General features: G+C 37.0%; 1 long non-coding RNA gene across 1 annotated transcript in view; it reads left to right on the top strand.

Annotated features, from left to right (window-relative positions):
- The first annotated feature begins 369 nt into the window (after positions 1–369).
- The window catches only part of LOC131244833 (uncharacterized), a 29,941-nt gene continuing 19,368 nt past the window's right edge, over positions 370–10,942 (top strand). The window contains exon 1 of the long non-coding RNA XR_009170610.1: positions 370–504. This is a non-coding gene — a long non-coding RNA (uncharacterized LOC131244833). The remainder of the gene's footprint in view (positions 505–10,942) is intronic.

Here is a 10,942-nt window from a genome sequence, read left to right as displayed (position 1 = left end):
AGACATATTAAAAGCTTGAGTGGACCATTAAAGACTTCTTGGGAGCACGAGCTGATATTTGTGTTTTTCTTTCGTCCATGTCTGTGTTAACTTATTGAGAGGTTTGATTGCAAATAAACATTGCGGTGAGCATTGAAAGGTTTCAACGGTGGGCATCACGGTCAAACTATTTTCTATGGTAGGGTGCACTTGAGCTTCATATCTGCCTCACTATTTGGTACATATCCCATAATGATCTCTGACGGTGTGGATATGACACATACATCATGGTGGGGTCCAGAAAACTTTGTGACGTCAGTAAGTAATCCGCGTTCCACCGGTGTTATTCATGTAACACCTGATCGCTCCCTCTCCGCTCGATCTCTGTACCTCTCCGTCTCCCTCTCCCTCTCTCTCTCACCCTCCCCTCTCCCTCTCCATTCTCAATCTCTTTCTAGGGTTTTTTGTTCTTTTATTTCTTCCTTTCTTTGGTCCAGCACATCAAGGAGCATTGTGCAACATCAGGTATCTCCCTCCCTCTTTCTCCTTATCTATCCATATCTCATCAATTTGGGCATTTTTAAATCCTTAAGTAGCATTGTGCAATGTTGGGAATTTTCAAATTTCGAAACCTTGGGATTCAAAATTCAAAAACCCTAGCTGCGTTTGGATGCCTGTAAGTTTTTAAGTTGTAAGTTACATGTGAAAGAAAGTTACAGGTAATCATGTTTGGGTGTAAGCTGTAATTAACTTACAGGTAACTTAATTTCTGTGTTTGGATAACCTGTAAGTTAGTTACAGGTAAGATGTTTTATATTTACACCAATATGAGTTTGGAGTATGAAATTGTTTAAAAATCAAATTGTCACGTAGAAAAGTTTGAATAAAAGTATGTAATTTTATTGAGCTCATTTATATGACTAGTTGAATTGATGCTTAAGTTAAACTAATTGTTAGGTGAGAAATATTATTTTTATTATAAAATATAAGTCTGAGTAAAAACTTTCATACGTCATACCAATCAGAAAATTGTAAATTTTATTATAAAAGTTGTATATTCACATGGTATGGCCTATCCGAGCTTCTTATCAAGCTTTATTTTTTTTTATGTATTTTACTCATTTTAGAGATTTGTACTTAATTAATATGTTTAATGAAAAATGCATACTATGGTGACCCAAACACACCTATGATTAAGATCATATCTCTATTATTGAAATGTGGTGCGGTCCATTTGGATCATAAATTTAATTAATTTTTAACATTATAATTAACATTGACACGCATGATAAAACCAAATAGATTGAGTTAATTTTACATATATAACATAGTGGATCTTATATACTTAAGTGTTTTATGTTATACCAGGAGGATTTGAGTTTCCTCACAAGCGGGTGTGTGTGTGTGTGTGTGTGTGTGTGTGTGTGTGTGTGTACATATGTGTATAAGTATGTATATGTATATATTTGTATGTATTTATATATATGTGTGTGTGCGCGCGCGCGTATATGTGTGTGTATGTTTTAGATCAAGCTTATATTTGATTATTCCCTTCATCCATGTTTATATGATCTTATGAATAGGTTGGATAACAAATAAACATCACCGTGGAACCTAACAAGGTTCAGTGGTGGAAATCATTATTCCTGTTATTTCCTGTGATATGATCCACTTGAGCTCTGGATCTGCTTTAGTTTTGGTTTCAACCCCTAAATGAGCAAGAAAAATAGATGGACGGCATGGATAAATCATATACATTCATTGTGGGCCCAATTGAATTTACTTAGTATGATAAAGGCGTGTTTGGGCAGTGGGATTAGAAGGGATTAGGTGGGATGGGATTCACTGCATGTTTGGGAAGAATGGAAAAGCTTGGAATTAGATTAGATGGAATTGCATTGGGTCTCATGCTAACTTCCCTCAATGTTAGCAAGTTGTGTAGGTCCCACCATGATGTGTGGGCTATATCCACACCGTCCACCCATTTTTCTATATTATTTTAGAGCATGGGCCAAAAAATTAGGTAAATCTAAAGCACAAGTGGACCCCACCATAGAAAGCAACGAGGATTGAATACTAACCATTGAAACCTTCTTTGGGGCCACATAAGTTTTGGATCTACCTCATTTTTAGGCCCATGCTATAAAATGAGGTTATAAAACAAATGAACAGTTTAGATATAACACGTGTGTTATTCTCAGTAATTTCAAATGATGGTGGGTATATCCATTCAATGTACCACCATATTACCAACAAAGCATGACATTGATCTTATCCCATGACAACAGGGGGCAATCCCTGCCATGGGTAATAATTTTGTTTTTTGAATCCCATCCCACCTAATCCCTTCTAATCTCACCGCCCAAGGACCGCCCTAAGAGATCTGATTTCCTTTTCAACTGGTTGGATGGGAAATTGGATTACTAGCTGAGTTACTTAGTATGCTCTTATTGTATTGAGCAAACTCAGTTAGGCCAACCTTGAATGTATGTGGTCTATCCACACGGTTCATCTATTTTTCCATCTTAGTTAAGCTTAAAATTGAAGCATATATAAAGATGAAGTGGATCATGCCATGGAAACAATTGGGATAATGATTTCCACCAATGAAACCTTTTTGGGTCCCACAATAATGTTTATTTGTCATCCAACCTGTGTATAAGATTATAAAGACATGGATGAACAGAAAATAAAAATATAAGCTTGATTCAAAACTTCCATGACCTTAAGAAAATTTCAACGGTAAAAGTTTAAGTCAGCTGTTTCCTGTGATATGATCCATGTGTATATGCTTTATTTTTTTGGATCAATCCAGAAAATTATATTGGAAAATGGATGGAAGGAGCGGATAAAATACACAAATCATGGTGGACCTGGCGGAGTTTTACGCTAAGCGCAGCGAGTTACTCACTAGGCAAACCGCTTCCGTTAGATGGAAAATAAATATTTCAGTGGACCCATGTTTTTAACCGTAGGAATTTAATTAAGAGTGTCCGGATCCTCTGTTATAGCGTAACAGGCTTTCTCTGCTCGTGGCTTTCCCATAGGTCCACGTCATCTGTTATTTTTAAAAATAAATAAAGAAAAAAAAGTTCTGAAAATTTTAACAAAAGAAAAGGAAAAAAAAAAAAAAAAGAAAAGAAAAGAAAAGGAAAGGAAAATTAACATAAGAGAAAAAAGAAAAAAGAAAAAAAAGAAAAGAAAAGGAAAATTAACATAAGAAAAGAAAGAGCCTCCGTCGGCTATAGCAGAAAGAAACCCTTCGTCTCCTCTCCGTTTCTCATTCCCTCGCTCACCTTTTCCCTTTCTCGTTCCCAATGTCACGACCAAGATCCTCTCCAAGATCATCGAGTATTGCAAGAAGCACGTCAACGTGGCTGCCGACAAGATCCCCAATGACCGCTTCAACGATGACGAGCTTAAGGCCTGGGATGCTGATCTTCACCAGCAACCTTGTCCACCGTCGTACAACAGTCTCTCGATTTATCTCACCCTCTTGATCCCTCTCACCCACTTTTAACTACCATCTCTCTCTCACGACCTTATGAAAATCCCCATCGAAACCCTAATCCCCTGCCAAGACTTGCATTCCCCCATCTCATCCTCCATCGAAACCCAAAGGAGCAGACGCCCTTGATCTTGTCGGTCAGCTCGACAGCGTCCAAGGCATGGTCGACGCCCTCTCCTCCATCTGATGGAAACAAACGTCTCTCATTTTCAACATCTTGAGTTGATTTTTATTTTTTATTTTGTTTGTTTTTTGGAATGTTGTGTTAATTTTCCAAGTTCTTCATCTTTTTCTTTAGCTAATGATTGTTTCTTTAATGGTGGAAACAAGTTCGTAATTTTTTAAGGGTAATTCGTAGAGATTTTGGAATTTATTTTGTTGGAAGCCTTTGGTGATATTGAATTCGCACAGGAGCAGTTTGACCAAATGCCACACAAAGACTCCATCGTGTGGAACGCAATGATCACAGGGTATGCTCACTGCCCTATACCTTTGTTCAATTTGATGCAATTGGAGGGGGTAAAGGCCAAATAGTAGCTTATTTTACGATGCAATTTTGATGTTCAAATCATGGTAGGACAATCTCAAGATCAAATAATCTTAATCATTCAGTCCTTTATTGCCCTCATTTAATTGATTAGGAAAATATTCACCGATGGGACGGAGTGGTTGGATAGTAGACCATCCATGGGGGGGCCTATCTAATGGTCGGTACACATCATTACTAGATTGTTGTTGCTGTGACATTTATCCTATGCTTATGCAGCACACAGACTAGAAAATCTCTTAATTATTTTTCCTGGCACTACATTTTGATACTACCCACTATCAGGAAAACTTAGTCTATGATGTATAGACAGATCTGTTCAGTGATGGTAGAGCTTGCCTATTTATGCAGAAGCTCGCGTGCCAATGTGGCATGCATGTAATACATGTGAGCTTTTCACTTGGTGGGTCACACTATTGAGCTCTTTTGGTCTAAAATGAGGCCATTTCACTCATAGGCATGCCACACTATTTAGATCTTCTGGCCAAGAAGTCAGGTAGTTTCACTCCTCAGTTGGGCTAATTTTATTTATTTATTTATTTTTTACAGAACAAACAGTTGATAGAAAATTTTGTTTTATCTACCCACTTATTTTACACAATGTGACCCACCTGAGTGGTAAAAGTTGAAACAAACTGATTTTTTATTTTTATTTTTTATTTTTATAGAAAATCTAGGCAGTGTGATCCAGTCAAAGAGGCTAATCATGTTGCTCTGAATTGTTGGAACCGGTTCAACCATTCCTATCAAGTAGAAGTGATTCCCCAAGCATTGGTACCAATGATAGTGACTGACCCACAAGACCTAGAGTGGATACTTGACACTAGAGCAAGCTCTTATATAACCACCAACAATGCAGGTCTTTCAAATACTATTCACCCTTATTTAGGAAAATACTAAAATTATTATTGGTGATGAAAAAAAGTTATACACATGTGGGCTCTATGTTAGCTACTCCGAGGAACTTCCACATTCGCTAGCAGGAAATCAAACATAAGCACTTCCAAAGACCATCCACAAATAGGACATCTCCCATCACATTCCTTTCCTCACATATCACATGAATTCCTTAAAACACTAGTAGGGTAAACAAGATAACACAGCTCCAAAGCCATCCAACCTAAATACAAGAACATAATACCATGAACAATCATATGCCTATCTAGGATTGGGTGAAGGCACGGAGAGCCCTATGGTTGAGACCTTTTATTCCAACTTTTTGCTGGTTCCCATTCACAAGATGACCACTTAACCTTTCACATGTTGCAACCAAGGAATCCATCCATGTAACCCATAAAATAATGAGTCGGGATCCTCTGTTATTCGGTAAACAGGGACTCCCTGATTGCCTAATCCTCATTGGTCCACGTCACCACTCCCTTAAAAAAAAAAAAAAAAAAACTAAAACAAAAAATCGGACTCCAAACTATTATGGAAAAAAACCAAAGGAAAAAAAAAATGAAAACGAGAAGAAAAACCCAAGGAAATGAAAGAAAATCCTCAGAGAGAGAAATGAAATGGCGTTTGCTTCTCCCATTTCTCTACTTTCAGAGGTCCCGAAAAAATCCCAAATCCAAAACTCTAATTTCCAGCTCTAGATCTCATTCATATTCGTTGCTGGTCTCATCTCCCTTCACTCACCTTCGATCTCATCATCATCATCATATCTTTAGAAGCTTATTTGCATTGGTCTCCACGCAGCAGCAGATCCGCATGAGCTCGGACTATCTTGTTTCTTCGATTCTTTCCAAGGTTCGATTTCGATCTCAGATTTCTCGATTGTTTGCTTGCATTCATTTCCTGTTCTTGAAATTGCCGGATTTTTAAGCAATTTATGACGAATTTAGATCAAGAAGTAGGAAATGCTGATGGTTTTGAAGCGTATGCCTGATATGACCATTTTAAGTCTGATCTCGACTATTTAATACCAGGCGATCAATTGTTATGATCGTTGTTGTGATATCGGGTAGTATCTCATCCACTCTGGGGCCCATGATTTCGACTACCAGGATTATCAGGATTGTATGCCAGGTGTATGGTTGATGAGTTTCTGCACATGAGTTCACCATTTTGGAAATGACAGTGTCTCATTTACTGTAATGTGTGTGGCAATCCAAATCGTCCAAGTCACCAACCGACTTGGAGATCGCCCGTAATCGAAAAATTGCAATAATTCGATGATAGTTACTGTGCAATTTTTCCTTTTGAGTTGGGACAATGCACTATTTTACTTTTCATCGCTCATTGAATGAGTCCGGGTCCTCTGTTATTTGGTAAACAGGGACTTCCTGATTACCTAATCCTCATTGGTCCACGTCACCACTCACTTGGACTCCAAACTATTAAAAAAACTAGAGGAAAAAAAAAAAACAGAAAAAGAAAACGAGAAGAAAAAACCCAAGGATCCAAACTCGACTCGTTGCTTCTGCCTAATCCTCTTAGCCGTGTTTTTTTCTCAGGTTTTCTTAGAGAAACTCAATTCCATTTACCTTTTTATGTATTTTTAATGTTAAATGATGAGTTTATAGGTCTGAATCTTTCAAATCCTCTTGGGTTTTAATCCAAAACACTAGTTTCTTCACTGGAATCAATATTAAATCTCAATGAAATTAAGTTTTGGATGTAAAACCAATAACAATTCGAAATCTCTCTTATTGGTGATAGATTATATTGAAGTTTTCTTTGTGTCCAAGTTCCTAGAGCTTGTGGAGGCAAGCTGTGTGGCCAAGGAAGTCAAGCACCCATTCAGGAACCTCCTCAAGCGACACAACCGCCTGCAGCTGATTATTGTTGTGGTTATGCTGGTCAGCCTCCCCCACAAGTCTCTGCCTTAAGTATAAAACGCCCACAACAAATGACAAAACGGGTCATTTTCATAGCCATTGTGGGCATTTTGTAATAACCTGCATGACCACAGATAATCATACAATGATTAACAGGTGGGCTGCAAGTTGCAAGCTGCTCTTGCTGGAAGCCTAATTTACAATTCTGACAAGTGGGTCTCACATTTCAACAATCTATTTTTTGGGCTATTGAGTCTCACCATGTATTTCATTTATAGGTAGCTTATTTTACATGCATCCAAACGACCCCTTACATTAATCTTGTAATAATTGGGGCATCAATCTCTCTCCCGTGTAGTAGTATTAACAAAAGTATAAGTATTGACTATTTACAAATTACAACATCAGCATTCTAAGACCTTGGTCAGCCAAGTTCAATACTTCTTGTACAGTAGAAGGTTTGCTCATGCCATGCTTGTTATAGAACAATATTTTTCTGGTCCTTATATTTCTGTAGGTCAATTTACTTATGTCTCTGTTGAGAGCAAACATATCGGAGGCAGGTCAATAGGCCACCATAATGGTTGTAACAACCACTATCGAAATTGTTTAAACAAACTCAGTGCATGCATTAATGAGGTCCGGTGACTTGTTTGTTAATGTACAACCATGCTTTGATAATTTTTTGTAGTAGAGTTGGCTACCGAAAGTTCAGATGAGAATGCAAACAAGGAGCGATCAGAGAGGGTTTTCCAGATGACCAGTGTTCGAAATATCGGTATCGCGCTATGTATCGCACCTTTGGGATACAGATACGTATCGGTTATCGCACAGGATATATCGTTTGTATCATATAATTTATCGCACTTTTTGGGAGACATTGGGAAACTTTGGGAAAACGGTTGAATTTTTCAATGAAACTTCAGGGATTGTCAAAAAAGATCTTAATACATAGTTTTAAATGATAATATTGCAAAAAATAATTGCACACAATAGGTTTCTTTTGTATAAGGTCCTAAGCCAAGCTTATGTATGATTGAACTAAGGCAACTATATTAAAACAAAATGCATAATATTTATAAATGTATCAAGAGATGTATAAAAACACAATTATTATTAGGGCAAAAAAATTCTAATATCTGATTAGTGGATACTTAATTATTAAAATAAAACCATTAGACACAATTATTATTATGTGGGCCACACCTCAATGTGTGCATGATATATCTACACTGTCCATCCTTCTTGCCAATTCATTTTAGGACACGGGCCCAAAAATGCAGCAGATCCAATTCTTAGATGGACCACACCACAAGAAACAGTAGGCCTTAGGAAGTTTTTAATGGTGGACCACACTATAGGAAATAGTTCTTAATAACCATTGAAAACCTTTTATGGGCCATAAAAGTTTTAGATCAAGCGATATTGCATTTTCTTTCCATCCAGATCTGTATGACCTTATCAATAGGTTGGATGTTCAATAAACATTATTATGGACACTAGGAAGCTTTTAATAGTGGAAGTTCAATGATCACTTTTTCTAGTGGTGTGGTCTACCTTAAACTTTTATCACCTTCATTTTTTGGTTCATATTCTAAAATAACATGGAAGAACATATGGATGGCATGGATGTGTAATACATCTATAGAGGTGGGCCCTACGGGTAGGGGCTCACCCATATGGCTAAGGTTATAATCCGTAGCCATAGGTCTACAAAAACGAAAGGCATATTTTCATCCTCAAATGCTCTGTCCGTACGTGAAAGGTCTAAGTTGGGAAGATAAGTTTTGGATCTTCCTAAAAGACGCTGGATAAAAGGTGGAATGTACAGTGGTAATTTTCTCTAGAATCGGAAGCGGAATGCATACTGAGTAATTCTGTACGCTAAGCGTACTGAGTAAACTCTGTGGGGCCCACCATCATTCATAAATTTTATCAACTCTGTCCATCCGTTTTATCATATAACTTTAGGCCTTTAGACCAAAAATAAATCATATCCAAAGCTCAAGTGGACCACACCACCTAAAACAGTGTGAATTGAATTCTACCGTTGAAAATCTTGGGGGCCCACAGAAGCTTTAGATCAAGATGATATTTGTGTTTTCCCTTCATCCATGTCTTTTTGATCTTATGAATAGTTTGGATGACAAATAAACATCACTAGGGTCCTTGTAAAGGTTTCAATGGTCGAAATCAATACCTCCATTGTTTCCTTTGGTATGGTCTACTTGAGCTTTTGATATACTTCAATTTTGGGCTAAACCCCTAAAATGATGTGCAAAAATGGATGGACGGTGTGGATAAACCACATGAATTCACAGTGGGCCCAAAAAAATTTACTCAGTACCATAAGAGCGTACTGAGGATTTCCTCTGAATCAAAAGAGGAAACCGACTCTTCTTCTCTGTTAAAGGTGCAACCTGCAAGCTTGCGATTTCAAATCCATTCAAAATCCCAAAAATTTCTCTATTCTTTCTTTCTTTTTTCAAAATCCCTACCCAAGTCCCGAAATCCTCGATGAAAATTTGATTTCTTTCAAAGCGATTCTATCCATTAAAAAAAAAGGTTTTAAGCTTATCTGTCATTGTCGAAGATTGGCCCACCAAATCTAGTCGAAGGCCACCCCTTTAGGCAGATTTGAGGTAAGAGATTTTTTCCTATTTAATATTTATTTTTATTTTTCGCATTTCTGGAATCGTAGGTGGTTACGAAGATATTTCGACGATATTGTGTATGCAATCAAGGGAAAAGTCATGATAAATGCCGATATATCATCGATATCGGCAATATCGCATGATAAACAAGATTCCGTGATTTTTTGTATTTTTGAGGGAAATCTTAGGGGTTTCATATCGCTGACCATCGATAACGTTAATATCGGCCAATATATCAGCCGATAGTATCGATATTACGAACACTGCAGATGACTGAAATTGATGATATGCAAGCCCCTCGTGACCTTTCGCTTGCACAACTTTTATCAAGGTTTGATTCATCATCCTGAGTTGTTTGTAGTTTTGTTGACAACTTAAATATCTAAACATGTTTGTTGACAACTTAAATATCTAAATAGTTTTGTTGACAACTTTTATATAGGATTGCAACTACTATCATGTTGATCATATAGTTGTCTTTAGTTGTCCACATAGTACATACACAGTACATACACATGGCAATTGTGTTGGATTTATCTATTGTACTGCATCTCATGGCATGGATGCCTCTTTTATGCATGTGCACATTTTACTAATTAATGTTCCAAATGGGGATCATCATCATTTAAGACTCCTCCAACTATGAACATGTTGTGGTCTGATAATTAAGCCAGTTGTCTCATTTACTTGGTCATACATGCCTCATTCAATGTCCTTCACAAATGAACCCAAAAACTAAAAAAATTAATTTTTTTTTTTTTAAAATCAAGTGAAACAACCAAATCAGTGGCCAGCAAATGAAAGAATTATTGGGTTTTAATGTGTCAAATGTGCCCATTCCATACAGATGGACTATGATAAGGCAGTCTAATCTGTTGATATGATGGACCCACTGTAAATGGGAGATGCACCAAAAATCTGCTAAATTAAAGCATTCATGTGAGCTTCAACTTACCCACCAATCCACATGTTCCACAAGTTTAAGTGCATCTTTCAATCCATTTTCCCCTAATCATTGGGGTAGAATTGTTTCAATGATTTAATTTTAGAATTCTTAGTTACTTAATGGGCCTCTTTTGAATGTTTATAGGTTTGGAATGCCCCATAGCAAGAAAAGGAAATTCACTTCCAAAAGACTTGTTCTTGTGTTTGTAGGAGCAAGTTGTATGATGTTTGCATGGCATCCCATGAAATGTGTACTGGAACTAATAACTAGTTGAGATTGATGACTTAGATTATTAGAAGGCGTCCCAATGCAGGTAAGATAAATAGTTTTTTGTGTTTTTTTATAGGGTTGGAAAATTTCCAAATATAAATGAAAGAAATGGTAGACACCATGTAAGAGAGTAGAATCTATATCAGAATAGGTACATGCATCTGTGGAAGTGATACAGTTGATGGACTATGTGATGAAATTATACTTGAGGCGTTAATATAATATTGTCACAGTATGATGGGGTTACACTTGAGA

Source organism: Magnolia sinica, chromosome 1 (genome assembly GCF_029962835.1).
Source record: "Magnolia sinica isolate HGM2019 chromosome 1, MsV1, whole genome shotgun sequence".
In the NCBI taxonomy this organism is placed as follows: domain Eukaryota; kingdom Viridiplantae; phylum Streptophyta; class Magnoliopsida; order Magnoliales; family Magnoliaceae; genus Magnolia; species Magnolia sinica.
The sequence above is the reverse complement of the archived record's forward strand: the minus strand, read 5'-3'. Positions and strand labels throughout refer to the sequence as shown.